Genomic DNA, 16380 nt, shown 5'->3' with positions numbered 1-16380 from the left:
GGCTGCGCCAAAGTTCAGTTGGAGAGGGGATATATACACCTACACATGGAGAAGGAAGGAAAATAAAAATGGGGGACCAGCCCTGGAGACTCCTCCAGCAAGGGAAAAGAGCCTATTCTCTTGGTCCCTGTTCTCATGGAGTTTATGCTCTTGGTCCCTATTCTCATGGAGTTTATGTTCTGTGGAAGATGGAGACCGAAAAAAAAATAGAAACAAAACCCTACTAGAAAACAAATGGGATCAATTTCAGAACTTGATAAATGTTATGGAGAGAATAAAGCAGGGTGATGTGATAGAGTGATGGGGTGGCTCCATTTGATTGGTGGTCAGGGAAGACCTCTCTGAGAAAGTGGCATCTGAATTGGGAGATGAATGACAAGAGCCAACCATGAGATGATCTTGAGACAGAGTGCTTCAGAGGGATCCAGAATAACTATTTTCTGTTGCACTTAAGAAATACAAAAATCTTGGGGAAAGATATTTCCTTTCAATCTGTTGCTACAGGACTGAACAAGTGTTCATGACTGGAGGAAAACTGACGGTGCACAATGGCTCTTAGACTGATGAAGATTCCGTTACAAAATTTCAATAAACCAGTATTTTGTATGAAAGAGAATGCCCTTCTCATCACAGGACCCTAGGACCCTTGGATTTGGACTGGTTTCCAAAAGACTGGTTAGTGGTCTCCTGGAAATGACAAGGAGGAAAATCTTTGAAACAGCAGTCAGGGGACTCAGCAGAGAATGGCTGAGCAAAAGAAGTTGCTGCAGTGCTTGATTTGAACTATTTTGCTGCATGACTCATTCAAAACACCCAAGGTTTTGGTGAGGGAAAGTGTCAGGCAATGTGGAGGAGAACAGTGCACAGAACCCCTGTGATAAACTAACTGGCAGGAAAGGTTGTCAAAACATCCAAACTGAGCAAAAGTTCAGAAGCTTCTGTTCGGGACACACCCAGAAAAATAAATAGCTCTGGATCTTGTTGGGTGGAGTTGGGATAAAAAAGGGTCACAACCTCTGAGTGGAAAAACATCCATAGAGAGCTGCAAAACCTGGGAGAAGGAGAGATAGAGAGGTAAAATTCCTTCTTTGAAGAACAGAGCAAGAACAGTCCATCAGAAGGTACCTGGGGCAAGGACATGATACCTGACAACACTGAACCTCCAGAAAAGTCCATCTACTTCTACTCATCTGGTCCATGCTCTGCTCCTGGTCACTGGGAGCCTGCCGCTCCTTCAGGTGCCTTCTCCTCCATGGAGAACCTTTGGTACAGCTGGAAACCTGTCCTGCGCCTCATCTGCCAATAGCAGACAACAGAGGGCTAAACCCTGCCTATTTATCCTTGACAAATCTAAACATTCTCCTTTCAACCCTCATTGACAGGTGGAAGAATTCACTCTGGAGTAGGGAAAAGAGGATGGGACTTGTAATTAGGGAATATGGATTTAAATCTTGGCTTCTCTTAGACTGAAAGTTTTGACAGAGTTTCAATAAAACAGGATTTTTTATGAAGTGAAATGCAATTCTCACCACCATGTAACCTTACTTAGAATGACCTTCTGGTCTACCTGGCAAATTTCTTCCAATTTGTCAGTGGCCTAGAGCCAGAGTTTCTGCCTCTGTGACCCTTTCCTGGTCACAGAAGACCCTGTTTTCTGCTTAATGGTTGATGCTGGTAATGTCCATCCTCTTAAGAGCAAATTTTTCCCTTAGCTACATGGCAAGCCTTGCCCTGAGCTTTCAATGAGATAGTCATGTTAGGTAACAACTCTATAAGCCTAATTGTTGAACAAGAAACACATAGTTTTGGGGTAGCAGATTAAAAATAGGCTAGGGTTGTTACTTAATACTGAACCTCAAATTACAAGCAATTGCCAGGGTATGTGTGTTGGATAGTATGTGGATTTTTGGCAAGCAGCATTAAGCACTCACATGTTGTGTCCTGCATCACATACCCTTGGCCCATCTCTGATTTCATCCATAGTTTCAGTGGATAGTTCTGGATAAACTTGAAATGTCCCACCACAAACCCAGACTTTCTCTGGTGTCTTGGCAGCTTGCCCAATCCACATGAAAATACAGCCCTGAGGTGTTTGGAAACCAGAGCTCCCATACACAGGCCTCAATTAAACGGGGGAGGAGGCCAGAGAATAAATACCTCAGCTGCCTATTGCTCAGGTAGGCAAGTCTGGGGGCGTTTGGTAGGTGAATTGGGAGGTCCTGGCAGAATCTGTAACAAAATATCGTAAACTAGGTGAATTAAAGCAACAGAAGTTTATTGTCTCAGTTCTGGAGGCTCAAGTACAAAATTAAGGTGTTGGCAGGGCCATACTCTCTCTGACAGCTCTAGGGGAGAAGCAGTCCTCATTTTGAGGGCTTGGGCAGGTCACTTTACCTCCCCGAGCCTCAGTTTGTGCTTTTATAATTAAGCATAATCCTATCTTCTATGTCTGGAAACTCATGAGTTTCACACATAACACTTAGAAAGTTCTTAGCATGACCCTTGAACATAGTAGGAGCTTTACAGATGGTAGCTCTAATCATTTATTGTTATTTATTTTTCCTTAATAATTATATTATTTATCATTGGATTTTATTATTTAATTATTATCATTTACTATTATCAGTTAATAGGTCAGTTTAGCCCCTAGACCAACAGGAATAAGCCAAGTTTGGTAATGGAGGACAAAAGAATCTTACAGAGTCTATCAGTTAACTATCCCCACAACAGTGCTGCATAACAAACCATCTCAATACCCAGTGACGAAGGCAGCAGTCATTTGTTTTCCATGGTTCTGTGGGCAGCTGACCCTGGCTGAGCTCTGTTTCTAGGGTCTCTCCTCCTTCTCTTGGCACCAGCAGGTTGACTCTTCTGGGACCAGGGTTGGCCTGGGCATGTTTCTTCTCATGGCAAAGGCCAAGGCACCAGAAGGCAAGCCCATCACCCAAGGGTCCCATGTCGTATCCATTAACCTTCAGTTTATCCAAACAAGTCACATGCCTGGATCCAGTACTGAGGATAAGGGAAATGTACTCCTCTCTCTTCACTGAGAAGAATTTCAAAGACACATGGCAAAGACTATGAATACAGGGTCGGGGGGTGAATGGTCGGGCCACTAACACATTCTCTTTCAGGGAGTATCTAGATTTAAGTTAGTGGTGGAAGAAGAGGATCTCATGAAGAAGACCTCAGAAGTAATAGATGGAGATGTTGGAAGGGAACCAGAAAACTGCAGGGTCAGGCAAGGTTATGAGAAAGGAAATTCAAGACTGTCCAGTACTTCAGAGGGGACCCACACAGTGAAGTCAGAGAAAAGGATTTTTCAAAGGTGAGGTCGTTAATGGCCTTGAGAGACTGTCTAAACAAACAGGCCACTCAATTAATCTTTTAATAGACAGGCTGAGCTGGCTGACCTGCTCCCAACCAGAAGCGGATGAGAAGTGTTTATTGTTTTGCTTTCTTCATCAAAAGGGGACAGAAAAAACTTTGGCAAATACTGGCTCTTTATTAAGTATGTTTTTGGGTGCATTTTTAACACTTATATATGTTTTTCTTTGTTAACTATACTTAGGGCAAGAAGGAAAAGGCACTAAATAAGATGTCAGAAAGGGGAAAAGTAACATTTACTTCTCTCGTTTTGGTGGTCTGCTAGCATGTGCAAATATCTAAAGTGAAACAGTGCTCTGAAATCCAAGTCTAATTAAATTTAAAAAACTAAGAAAACACAATTGTTGATTAACTCAGTGAGCAAGCCCAGTGCACACATAGGGTCAAAAAGATATTACCCAGGGCCATCTGCATAAGTGGTGTGGTTGCAATCACAGAGCACAACATGCACGGAGTGGGAGGATTTGGTAATCAGATTGAGATGATCAAGGGAAAATTCTGTGATTTCACGCTCATGGTCTCTTAAATTAGAATTGTAGTAGGCAATTACACAGCTCCTTTTTTTTGCAGTCCTCAGCTGGAGAAACTTGTTCCTACTCTGATGCAGGACTGTGAATATCTGACTAGGGAAGGCATATCTGTTACAGGCTTTTGTGGCTTTGCTTTTACAAGAAAAATTAAACCTTGTTTTGGCTAGGTAAATCTTGAAAAGACCTTGATGGGTCTTGAAACCCTGTTTTCTAATGTTTTCTTGACCGTTCTTGAAGACTCTTTGAGTTGCTATAAAATTTGAGTTTTCACATCTTGAATGACTCGCATGACTTCTATCAGCCAGAGTGGATAGAAATTGCTCAGGAGAATACTTATCAATGGAAGAAAGGGAGATAAGAAAGTAAACAACACATAGGACAAAACATGTACAACTCTGGATATCAAGAGCATGTGCTCACTGGCTGAGAGATCTCACAGTATGGGACACTAACAACCATTGGCCAAGAGCTTCAGTAGGATCTGTGTCATGTCACTTCATTGGCTGAGAGCAATGGTTAGCATTAAGATTGAGAAACAAACGGTGTGCTGTACTGGACTGAATTTTATATTATACACACTCATATATGTGTGTATATATATATATATACACATATATGTAATGTAAACATATGTCTATGTAAATACATTTTAAAATGTACACCTTTCTAATACATTATAAACTTTTTCAAAAAAGAAATTATTTCAAAGATAAATAGCATTTTAACAAACGATCAGGGTAGGTGTGTATAGCTTTTCTCCCCTTAGGATACTGCAATTTTGCATTTTCAACTGTCTTGTCACTAATCCTAAATTCTTGATTACCGTGCTGTGAGCTCAAGAGGAAAACTAGAAGATAAGTTTGTAAAAACACCCAGACAAGAAGCATTTTAAGTAGGGCAAGTGAGCTGGGTTGTAACAAATCTGGAGCCAAATAAGAAAGAATGGACAGCCCCACTTTATGGTTGAGATGACTTTGAAGGAGGGAGATTTAAAGGGAAAGAGCAGTGGTTATGCCTTTTCTGATTTAGACAGATCCGCACAGGAAGTACCATAGGTGACAGTAAATGCAAATGTGCTTCTGTCCCTTTTACAAAATCTCTTCTGTTTTCATTTATTTTTGTTTACTTATTGGTTAAAAACAATCATGTCAGAAAGCTATGGAAACAATATAAAATGAAAGTAATTAGTGAACATGCTGCAAACAACTGTTTATATTCTTTCCTTCCAATTCAATTACTATTAGACTCCTCTTTTTTGATAAAGTTCAAATGTGAACTAGTACGTATATTTTTGTTGGCTAATAGTCGGAGAGTAATGGAAAGGAATTTGGGAAGTTGTCAGTAGGGGTTCCCTTCCCAACTCCTTTATAGTCCTGGCTCTGCTTCCATTTCTAAAGTAGTTTATACCCCTAGCTTAACTGAATACGGATTTTAAAATCCACACACTTCTCTCTATTCTTATAGTAAAGAGTCATTAGAAACATGAGCCAGTAGACTGACCCAGTGTAGCCATTCACACCATGAGATCTTCTTTTGTTTCCGGCACTTTGTAGCTATATGTGAGCTATGTCACCCACGAGATGTGGACCATAGTCTAAGGAGTTTGGGCTGACAGCATCCGCTGTGGGTGATCTCCTTTTATGTTTTGTTTTCCTTTGGTTTTAAAGTAAACATTATTTTGAAAAATTCTAACTACATCTTCATGGAATTAAGGAGGGAGGGTTCTGTGGTTACTAAGTCAGGAGAATGTGGAGGAATTCAGTGCACGGGCTGGGAGACCTTGGCCTTCCATGTTCCTGGCTTAGAGGAGGGGCGTTGGGATGGACAAAGGAGCAGAGCTTTGCAGGGAGGGGGTGGTAACGGGGAGAACCCAGTGTCCTGATCCTCCCTCACCTGAAGGTTCCTCTCCTGGTTGGTATTTTAGTCATGATCACTTAATATTGGTTAAAAAGGCATTCTTCTTCAGATCCCTTTCCTGTAGCTGGTTTGCATGGAAATATAAGGCAGATTCTGATATCTCTGTACTGGAGTAGATTCATTCAGGCTTACTGAGGCAAGTTGCAGTTACTTTACGGGAATCATATTTGTAATGTTGCCTGTTAAAAACTCTTCATTCATTCTGTATCTGGCTATGCTTCTCTTCATATATGCTGACAAAGTACAATATTAAAAAGTTAAGGGCTTCCCTGGTGGCGCAGTGGTTGAGAGTCTGCCTGCTGATGCAGGGGACACGGGTTCGTGCCCCAGTCCGGGAAGATCCCACATGTTGTGGAGAGGCTGGGCCCGTGAGCCATGGCCGCTGAGCCTGTGCGTCTGAGCCTTGTGCTCCGCAACGGGAGAGGCCACAGCAGTGAGAGGCCTGCGTACCACAAAAAGAAAAAAAAAAAAAAAGTTAAAAACACAGTGGCTATAAAAATATATAGTAAGCATATGTAAAAGATTTAACTAATCAGTGAGGGTACCAGCAGGGTGACAAAGCAGCTACAAAGACAGCTATGAGAAACTGATATCTATCCTGATCTTTCTTTCTCTCTTCTCTCCCTCCCTCCCTCCCTCTCTCTCTCTCTCTCTCTCTCTCTCTCTCTCTCTCTGTTTCTTTCATCTCCATATCTTACATATGTCTGAGTGGGACAGGATCACTGAGATAGGATGTCCGGCAGGGCAATATGCGGCACATTGTGAGACTATGGTCTCTGCCATACAGCAATTATCATTGACTGATCTACAAGTTAACATCTAACTTTACCCAGTCTGGGGCTTTATCATAGAAAATGAGAGTCAAAGTTACCTGTCCTAGAGCAGAGGTCAGGGCAGCAAACACCCTGCCTGCAGGCTGTTCTCTGTAGCCTAGGGTCACAGCCATGCCTTTTCATTTAGCATAGCCTATGACTGTTTTCGCACTACTGTGGCAGATTGAATAGTTGTGACAGAAACCATAAGGTCTTCAAAGCTGAAAACATTTACTATTTGGCCCTTCATTGAAAGTTTCCAGCCCCTGGTCTAGAGGCTGAGGCCAATGACCCTTTCATAGGCCTGATAGGAAATGCTCTAGAATGACCCTGAAACCTTGATTTAAAGGTGTGGATTTTTCTCAACAGCATTATGCATATGTGCATAGTTGTATGTTTTACCTTAAAAAAACTAAACTACCAAATGTATTAATTTTCACAATAATAGAACTGAACAGAGTTTGGACTAATTCCTATTGCTCTTCAGCAGAGACTTGCTCCAGGAGATCTTCTCTGATCCTGAATCTCACCCTATCCCCCTGCCCAGCCCTGTCCCTAAGGCTGGATCAGGCACTTGCTTGCTCTGGTGGGCTCCCAGTGTCTGTCTTAGCACCATCACTCTTTTAATTAAAAAAATTTTTTTTTACTTATTTATATTTGGCTACATTGGGTCTTCACTTCTGCACACGTGTTTTCTCTAGTTGTGGCTTGCGGGCTCTAGAGCGCAGGCTCAGTAGTTGTGGTGCAGGGGCTTAGTTGCTCTGCAGCATGTGGGATCTTCCTGGACCAGGGCTTGAGCCCATGTCCCCTGCATTGGCAGGTGGATTCTTAACCACTGTGCCACCAGGGAAGCCCAGCACCATCACTCTTCATCTGTTATCTATGTGCCCCTCAGTACTGGCTACATAACTTACAGGGGTCAGTGCAAATTAAGAAAGCAGGGCCCTTGTTCAAAAATTATAAGAGTTTCTGTAGAGCAACACTAGGGCAATAAACTAAGTGCAGTGTGTGACTGCCCAGTTCATACACCCATGATGCTGCCCTGGCTCCACTCATTGGAATTTGATCTCCCTGACCTGTTCACCTTTGCATCCTAAGCACACAGAATATCTGACACATAGTAGGCACTGGACAAATATATTTGTAGAATGTTATTCATTATCAACATGTTCTGTAAAAAAAAAAGAAAAAAGACTGATGATTTTATTTTTGAAAATTCTATTTATTTTCAAAGCCATATTTATTGCATAAAATAATTACATGCACATATTTTTTAAATGTAGGAGCAGGTTATATCATGCATTTAGTATATTACATGAGTGTTCACTTTTCTTCATCCTTTTTTCTTTCTGCTCCTCAGACAATAATTTCAACTGTCCTATCTTAAAGTTGGCTGCTTCTTTCTTCTACCTGCTCAGATCTGCCATCTGAACCCCTCAACTGGCTATTGCTATTCTGGGTGACACGGGATCTTCATCCCCTGACAATGCTTCTGGCCATGTCCCCTGTGTCTTCACAGGTCACAGTCTTCTGAGCCCCTTTGCTGCATATAGCCACTTCTTCTGGATCCCTTTGTCTGGGCCTGCTAACTGTGCTGCCCCTGCACATCCCAGGCTGCCACCTAGTTCCTCCTCTGCTTCTCCCAGAAGCTACCTCTCCTCCTGTTACAGACACTCAGTTGAATGGTATTCTGTGGAGAGGACAGAAAGAAGATCTGACTTCCTTAGGTTAAATTTGTTAGGGGAATATCAAAGTGGTGTGCCTCGTGTCTCAATGTCTTGGCACACTTGGTGGAATGGCATTTGTGGAGAATACTTTTTTTGACTTTCGCTCCACACCCACACACTCACACACCCATGCAAAATTCAGACACAGATTAAGGTTTGGAGACATATCTTTGTAACACAATGCTAGGCTTTTCTGCCAGCTCAAGGTTGTCTTATGGGATTCCTTTCCCATAAAACTCTGTAGACCTTCATGGAATAGACTTTTCTGGAAGGCGTGTTTATCAGGCAGGTTCAGACAGTTCTCTCCCAGCACAAAACATGCTGACTCTACCTGCCCTGTTGCCCTATCCACCTCAGCTTCCTGAATAACTAAAGACATACCTTGTTTTCCCTTCATTTCCATTGAACTTTATTCAGATCCTCTGAGAGAATCAATGGAGAGCCTGTTTATATTGTAATTAACCAAATTTATTTAACATGTTTTACGTATTCAAGGTTTCAGATAGTTTGTCATGTTTGCTCTGAGTCCATATTTAGGAACACAGTATAGCTGTATATGCATATTTGTCATGTTCTGACTGGTCATATTGGCCAGAATAAGAAGGAACAGCAGATCGTGTTTAGGCAAAGATTTGGTTCCAGGCCATCACCCACACAGTTGCAGGAAACAACCAAACAAACCATAAATAAGTACAAATGGGTTGTGAGTTTTAATTCATGATGATTAATCCACAAAGTTTATATTTGAAAAGTAAAATATACCTCATATCAAAAAATAAACTTTAGCTGAAACTTTTGAAGGGATTTTTCAAAAAACTTGAAAAGTTAATTCCATCTTAAAAGCCAGCACCGTAAATGGCATTTATACAGCATTTACCATGCGCCAGGCACTGCTTTAAGTGTACCACAAACATAAACTCATTGAACCCACAGCCCGATGATGTAGGCACTTTTAGGTATTATATCCTAGTTCACATCTAGACAGGGTTTTCCTGCTCTTTTGCAAATATACGCCCCTGTTTACAGAAATGGGCCATGATGCTTATTTTGCGTTAGAATGTGTGTATGATTTCAAACTACATCTGTGGGTCATCGTGATTTTTCCCATCAACAACAGCTAATTAATACAATTTTCCTCTAACAATAGTTCTCATAAGTCTCTTAGCAGATTTAAAAGGTTTAAAAAATAATTTTATATTTGTCTTAGAGAAGAGCAAATGTAAGGATAATCTATCATTTTGTCAGGTTAACTGGTCTAATGAAGACAGTTGACATAAATTAAATAAGCAGTTGGAAAGACATGAATTAGTTAACCCTCTCAAAAATGGTTCATGTACACTAATTAGTTGAAAGACACTAGCCATCCCATATATGCATACATTATTCACACGTATTATTCATTATATGTAGTTAATGTCATGCATATGCCCTCAATTTTCTGGTTTGCTAACTATTCTGCCCACATAAACAGACTGCTGATTGTCAAACCACATGTCCTCGTTGTTGTTTCAGAAGCTACCATCACTAGATGATAGAACAAGGTCCATAAACACTGTTGGGTGTCAGTGTAATTGAGGCAAACTAGAATTCCCCGCCCCCCCGACAATCAGTAAGTTGTACTAATATTTTAAAAACGTGAAACATGAATCAAAATCTCTTTTGAAGGGGCTTCCCTGGTGGCACAGTGGTTGAGAGTCCGCCTGCAGATGCAGGGGACATGGGTTCATGCCCCGGTCAAGGAAGATCCCACATACCATGGAGCAGCTAGGCCCGTGAGCCATGGCCACTGAGCCTGCGCGTCCGGAGCCTGTGCTCCGCAACGGGAGAGGCCACAACAGTGAGAGGCCCGCGTACCGTAAAAAAAACAAAACAAAACAAAAATCTCTTTTGGAGCCTAAGCCAGAATATGCAAAATATTTCGGGTTAATGTTTCTAAAAGTAAGTTACATGCTTCATGTTCCTAAAATTTCTTGCAAGTTCAGGCAGCACATACTGGGTTGCTTTTATTTTTAAAAGAAAATTTGGCCCTTTTTGCAGATTCACTAGTTATCACTTTTATCATTGTTTCGGAAGGCAAATATTTTTGTTTGGCAATTCCACAAGGATGCCTCCTGCAAGATAAAAAGTTAAGGTGCCACAAGGAACAAAAACGCACACAGGACCAGATGCATGATACAGGCCACTGGGCACGTACATTTCCATCTCCGTTGACCTGGTAAGCCTAGTAGTATAAATACACGTTTACCCCTTTAGATATTAGCCAGAGTAGAAAGCGAACGGTGGGTGTAGGGGAGCTGGGTGGAGGTGGGTCTGAGTTCTGACTCTACCAGAGCATCAGCCTTGTCCCCTGCATGTGACTCAACAACCCACAACTAGCTGAGAGGAGGAGAGGTGGGGACCCGCGAGTCACACCCTCATGGACTTTCCCTTAGAGTAAGTCTTTTCAATAATTCTACACTAGTAGGTGGAGACGGTCATTGCTAAGCCCTCATGCAATCCTTGCTTTTGGAAGCAGGGAGCCTGTGAGCCACGCGCTGAATAATAACAAACGCAGAACAGTTCCAAGAGCCAAGCACTATTTTAAGCGCCTTACGTATACTCATCCTTGACAACAAGCTCTTAAGGTAGGGACCGTTTTCATCATCTTTATTTTTTTATTAAAAATTTTTTTTTCTATTATTTTGAATTTTATTTTGTTTATTTTTTTATACAGCAGGTTCTTATTAGGTATCTGTTTTATACATATTAGTGTATATGTGTCAATCTCAATCTCCCAAATGATCATCTTTATTTTACAGGTCAGAAAATGGAACCACCTGAGGCAAAATAACTTGCCTGAGGTGATGCAGCCATGGTGACATAGCTGGATTTGAACACAGAAGTCTGATAAACCTCCTACCATGTATCTCTCCCAGAGAAGGTAGCCAAATCATGATGCTTCTCTGGACTTCCTCCACCACCTGCCGGGGTACAGGTCCCAGAGTGCTTCCTTAGAGTTGAACCAAGAGTGTTGACAGCGGCTTTAATGGTTGTTAGTGGGACAGAATGAAAGGATGTCTACTGGATGTTTGCACAGAGTTGCTGCTCAGTGAAAAAGAAAAAGAGAAAAAAGTTCTTGAGCTACAGTGAGACACCCAAAGAGATGTTAAACAAAATTCATGATTTGTTTAAATTCTGTAGCAAAACTGGAAGTTTCCAAAACTAGAACTTCTTTGCCTCATTAAACTATGGCTTTCTTCTTTTTATTCTCCTCAGTATGAATTACCTTATGAGTTTTCTGATCCCTAAAGTAAAAAAAAAAGTTTATTGTAAAAAAAAAAGATAACAGAAAACCAAAGAAGAAAGTGAAAATTCCTTGAAATCCTACCAATGAGAGGAAACATCTATGAAAATTTCACTCTCTATCCTCTTGGTGTGTCTTTATATACATATATACATATCTAGATGAAAGGTTGGGGGAAAATGGATCAGGCTATACAATCTTGTTTACCTGCCTTTTTCACTTCATGTAATGTGGATGTTTTGACATGTCAATAGATCTAGTTCCACATCTTCATTTTTAATCATTACAAACTGCTTCACTGTGTGTATGTTTCATAATTAAAAGTTCCTCTATTGAATGACACTGATTATTTGCTTTATTGCTACAATAAACAAGCCTGGATGATTAAAAGCACATCTATTTCTTCTTTTTGATTACTTCCTAAGAATAAATTCCTAGAAATAAAATTCTTTGATCAAAGAGTGTGTCCATTTTTAAGGATTTTAATGTATTATGTCTATTTCCATTTCCCTCCCTCCCCCAACCCCTCGAAAATTGTACTTATTTTTTTTTTATTCTCGGCTTTGGTAAGAGAGTGTTTATTTCCCTACATACTTGTCAACAATGGGTTCAATAATATTGGGTATTCACTCGAATTTTTACCAATGCAAAGTTGCACTTTTCTTAGGTCTGTTTACTAGTCACTTGTATTTCCTCCTTTGGGAAGTGATTGATCATGCCCATTTTCCCTTTTTCTTTTCTTTTTGGCTATAACTGTTTTTGTTTTTTGGGTTTTTTTTGGTGGCCTCTCCCATTGCGGAGCACAGGCTCTGGACGCGCAGGCTCAGCGGCCATGGCTCACGGGCCCAGCCGCTCCGTGGCATGTGGGATCTTCCCGGACCGGGGCATGAACCCATGTCCCCTGCATTGGCAGGCGGACTCTCAACCACTGCGCCACCAGGGAAGCCCCTATAACTGTTTTTTATATATTAAGAACATGAACTTTGTCACAGATGTTAAAGCTGTTTTTCCTGTGTGTTGTCTTTGAATTAATTTATGATGTTTCTAACCATACAAACATTTAGAATATGTCAATTTTTCTCTTTAGTTTCTACAGTTGATCTCAAGATCTTTTCCACATTAGGATTATAAAAGCATTCACCTATATTAATTTTACCTTAAATTTTTGGATCTACCTGGAACTTATTTTGTTATATGACATAAAGAACTGACCTAGCTAGTCAAATTATTTGTTCACTAATTAATCCATATTTGCTTTGGAAATGTTTAGTATTTTTAGTGGGGAGAGAAAAACAAAGACGTTATACTTTTCGGATGAAACTGAAGTCAAGCTCCATAAGAACGACAAGCTGTCTTCCTGGTAGCAGTGCTCAATTCTTGGACTGTCCATCGTGGCCCTATCAGCTTTGTCATCAATGCCACCTTTATCTAAGATCTGGAAAAGTTTTCTTCTTTGATCAAAGCCTTGGGAATATCATGCTCCATCTAACAAGTAAATCGACAAGTTCTTGGCACCAGTGAAAAAATGAAGGGAGCAGAAAAGCTTTCTTCTGAGTCCCATAGAAAAGCAGCAACCGAACAAACAACTGGCCCAACACAAGTTGAAAAGCCTTCTAGGAGAGACAGCCAATGTTCGGATTAGAGTGATGGGAGTGTCTCTGTGTCACATCACTGCACCCACTTCATTAACTGTCGTGGCCACAAGGTGGGTGGATCTCAGCTTGCCTCACAGCCTGTACCAAGTTCAGGACATCTGGAAACATCAAACGTGGAAGGAGATCACACAAACCCCTGCCTGATGTGATGGAGTGGCAGCCCTTTTTGTCAGGAAACTCTTTCTTATATCTAGCTGACTTAGGCTCTTTGAATTTAGTTGGGTTCCCTCTGAAAACTGGTGCCCGCGGCTTGCTTTTCTCTGCACTGTGGGCTGTAAGCTATCAGACGTTGTCCTCCAAGCTTCTCTTCTTTCACAAGCAAAGCCGTTTTTTATTTGGATAAAGTGACCTCATGATCTGAACCAATTAGAAAAATGAACATGAGAGGGAAAAACAGGATACAGCATCAGATTTTCCAGAGGTCCTGACAAAATCTTTCCTTTCTTTTCAAATCGGAGGATAATTAAAAACATAGAATGTGCCATATTTTTTCTTGTCTCTGTTTAAAAGAGGACCTTGTTGATTAATTAAATTTTATTCTAAATTCCACTTGCAAAAGAATGTGTATTTATCTCTCCTTGGTATTCATTTATGCAGCTATTAATTCAATCCATTTTTATTGAACACATACTATGTGAAAGGACTAAAACTAGTATTTGAGTTTCTGCCAGGTACTGTGCTAGGTGATTTTAAGATACTTCCTCATTTAATATGCACAAGAATTTTGTGAGAGAGGTATTATTATACCCATATGACATGTGCAGAAACCAAGGCCCAGAGAGGTTGTGCCTTATTTCAGGGACAGTCAGCAGGCACATGTTGAACCTGGGATTTAAATGCATATCTCTCTGGGTTCTTGGTCCATTTGTTCTTCCTATTCTAGCAGTATTTCTTCTCCTTTTGAAAAGGATCTTTTTATTTCTCTCTAATTTAATTGCTTTACTGTTGGAGAACATGGCCTACGTGATACTTATACTTTGGATTTGTTGAGGCTTCCTTTGTGGCCTAGCACATGGTCTGTTTCTATAAATATTCCATGTTTACTTGAAGAGATTGTATATTCTCTGCTGGTGCTGGGTTACATATATCCATTAGATCAAGCTTGTTAACTTGGCCGTTTAAATCTTCTATATCTTTACTAACCTTTGGTCCACTTGGTCTATCAGTTTCTGTTAGAATATGTTCAAATCACCCACAGTGATGATATATTTGCCAAATTCTTTTTGCCATTCTCTTAGTTTTGGCTCTGCTGTTAGTTGTATAGAAGCTCATGACTTTTGTATTTTCCTGAAAGATTGTTCTAGTCACTATTATATGGGGATCCAAATGATCTCTCTTAATGATTTCTCCTTTAGCTTCTATTTATCTAATCCAAATACTGATATACCAGCTTTGTTTTGGCTAGATATTTGCCTGATTATCTATCATCTATCTATCTATCTATCTATCTATCTATCTATCTATCATCTATCTATCACTTAACTATCATTATAGATAGATATAAAAAGAGGTGATAGGAAGAAAAAACATATACCTATATTATAAAATATATGTTTAGGTATTACATTTATACTATACGATATATATTTTTTTCTATCACCTCATTTTATGCCTTTCTGTGTAATTTTGTTTCAGGTATGCTTTTTGTAACCAGCACAGAAGTTTTGTTTTTAATGCATTCAGACAAATGTTGTCTTTTAATAGTGAGTTGCATTGTGAGCACTGCTGAACTGGAGTTACTTTTTGCTGCCTTATTTCACGTCCTTTCACATTCTTTTACTTTGTTCCTTCCCTGTGTCTGACAGACTGATAAACTTTCCTGTATTCCTTTTTCATTCATCTGCTGGTTTGGAAGCTGAAGATTGTACTTCCCTCCTTTCAGTGTTTACCCTTAACATTTTAACATACATATTTAACAATATAGCTTTCTCACATTATGGCAAGTCTTGTCATGTTTCTACCCTCTGCCAGAGATCACAGAACCTCCATGTGCTGGACCAACTCGGTGACTGTTGGCCCACCTTGTTATTTTCTCTAGAGTTTTGGTTTCACCGTTTGCACCATCTCCATCCCCACATCCATCCAGATGTCCGACCCTCGGTTCACCTCTCTCTCCATTAATCTTTTGACTTCTCTCTCCCCATCTTGCCTACTGTTTTGCCAAGGCTCCATCTCTGCTCATCAGTTTGTACTTGTCTTCTATTTCTTGTCCACAGACATGTTTGTCTTGTGTTGGAGTCTGGCTATGACTTCTTTTTTGTCTTACTTAAAAAACAAATGTATCACTGTTATATATTTGGAGTAGCAGGGGTGGGTCAGAACTTGAAGTTGCAGAGTTGTCCTGGCTGGAATACTCTAGCATAATTTTTAAAGTATCCTAAATAGGCCCTGGTCTTAGGAGGAGCTTTCTGATTGAAAAGTGCAAATCCCGTTGTTTGTTTTTCTTGTCTTTGAAAGACTCCCAATTCTCCAGTTCTTTATTTTTACCTATGACCAAGGGTTATTTACTATCATGTAGTCCTTAGCACATACTACACCTTTGTAAAAATTACAAGGTGCCCAAGTGGCTGCAGCCCCACAACAGCCTGAGGGTAGAGGGCAGACTGCACTTCAGATCCTGCTCAACCCTGCAAAGATTCCTTTGTGCAGTGTAGAACCCAAAACTCCCCATACAATGGCTCTGTTTACAGTAAACATGCTAAGTGAATTATTAAGGGTTACTAATAGCTGGTGCTTATAAACTACAATTCGCACGTTGATAGAACTTACTGATGGTACTTTCAGAATTCTTACCAAAAAGCCTGGTTGCTATACATTAATGCAGAGTTTTTCCTGTTCCTGTGTGAGTACTGACAGACAGAATTCCCCTGGCATTTGGGCTCTGGTCAGATTAGTTTGATACTTCTTGCAGTAGATTATACTCTGTTTTAGACAAGACTCTGGAGGGAGCCCAGATCTTTTTTTTTTTTTTTTTTAAATTTTATTTTATTTTATTTATTTATTTTTATACAGCAGGTTCTTATTAGTTATCTATTTTATACATATTAGTGTATATATGCCAATCTCAAT

At 40.2% G+C, this 16380-nt stretch overlaps 1 long non-coding RNA gene across 1 annotated transcript; it reads left to right on the top strand.

Annotated features, from left to right (window-relative positions):
- The first annotated feature begins 10362 nt into the window (after positions 1-10362).
- Positions 10363-12744, top strand: LOC308618505. The gene is made up of 3 exons (XR_014016020.1): positions 10363-10588; positions 10889-10997; positions 11172-12744. It is a non-coding gene; the product is annotated as an uncharacterized lncRNA (long non-coding RNA).
- The last annotated feature ends 3636 nt before the right edge of the window (positions 12745-16380 follow it).

Source organism: Mesoplodon bidens, assembly GCF_964165515.1.
Source record: "Mesoplodon bidens genome assembly, chromosome: 6".
NCBI classification, from domain to species: domain Eukaryota; kingdom Metazoa; phylum Chordata; class Mammalia; order Artiodactyla; family Ziphiidae; genus Mesoplodon; species Mesoplodon bidens.
Note: the sequence above shows the minus strand (reverse complement) of the source record. Positions and strands in the feature narration are given on the sequence as shown.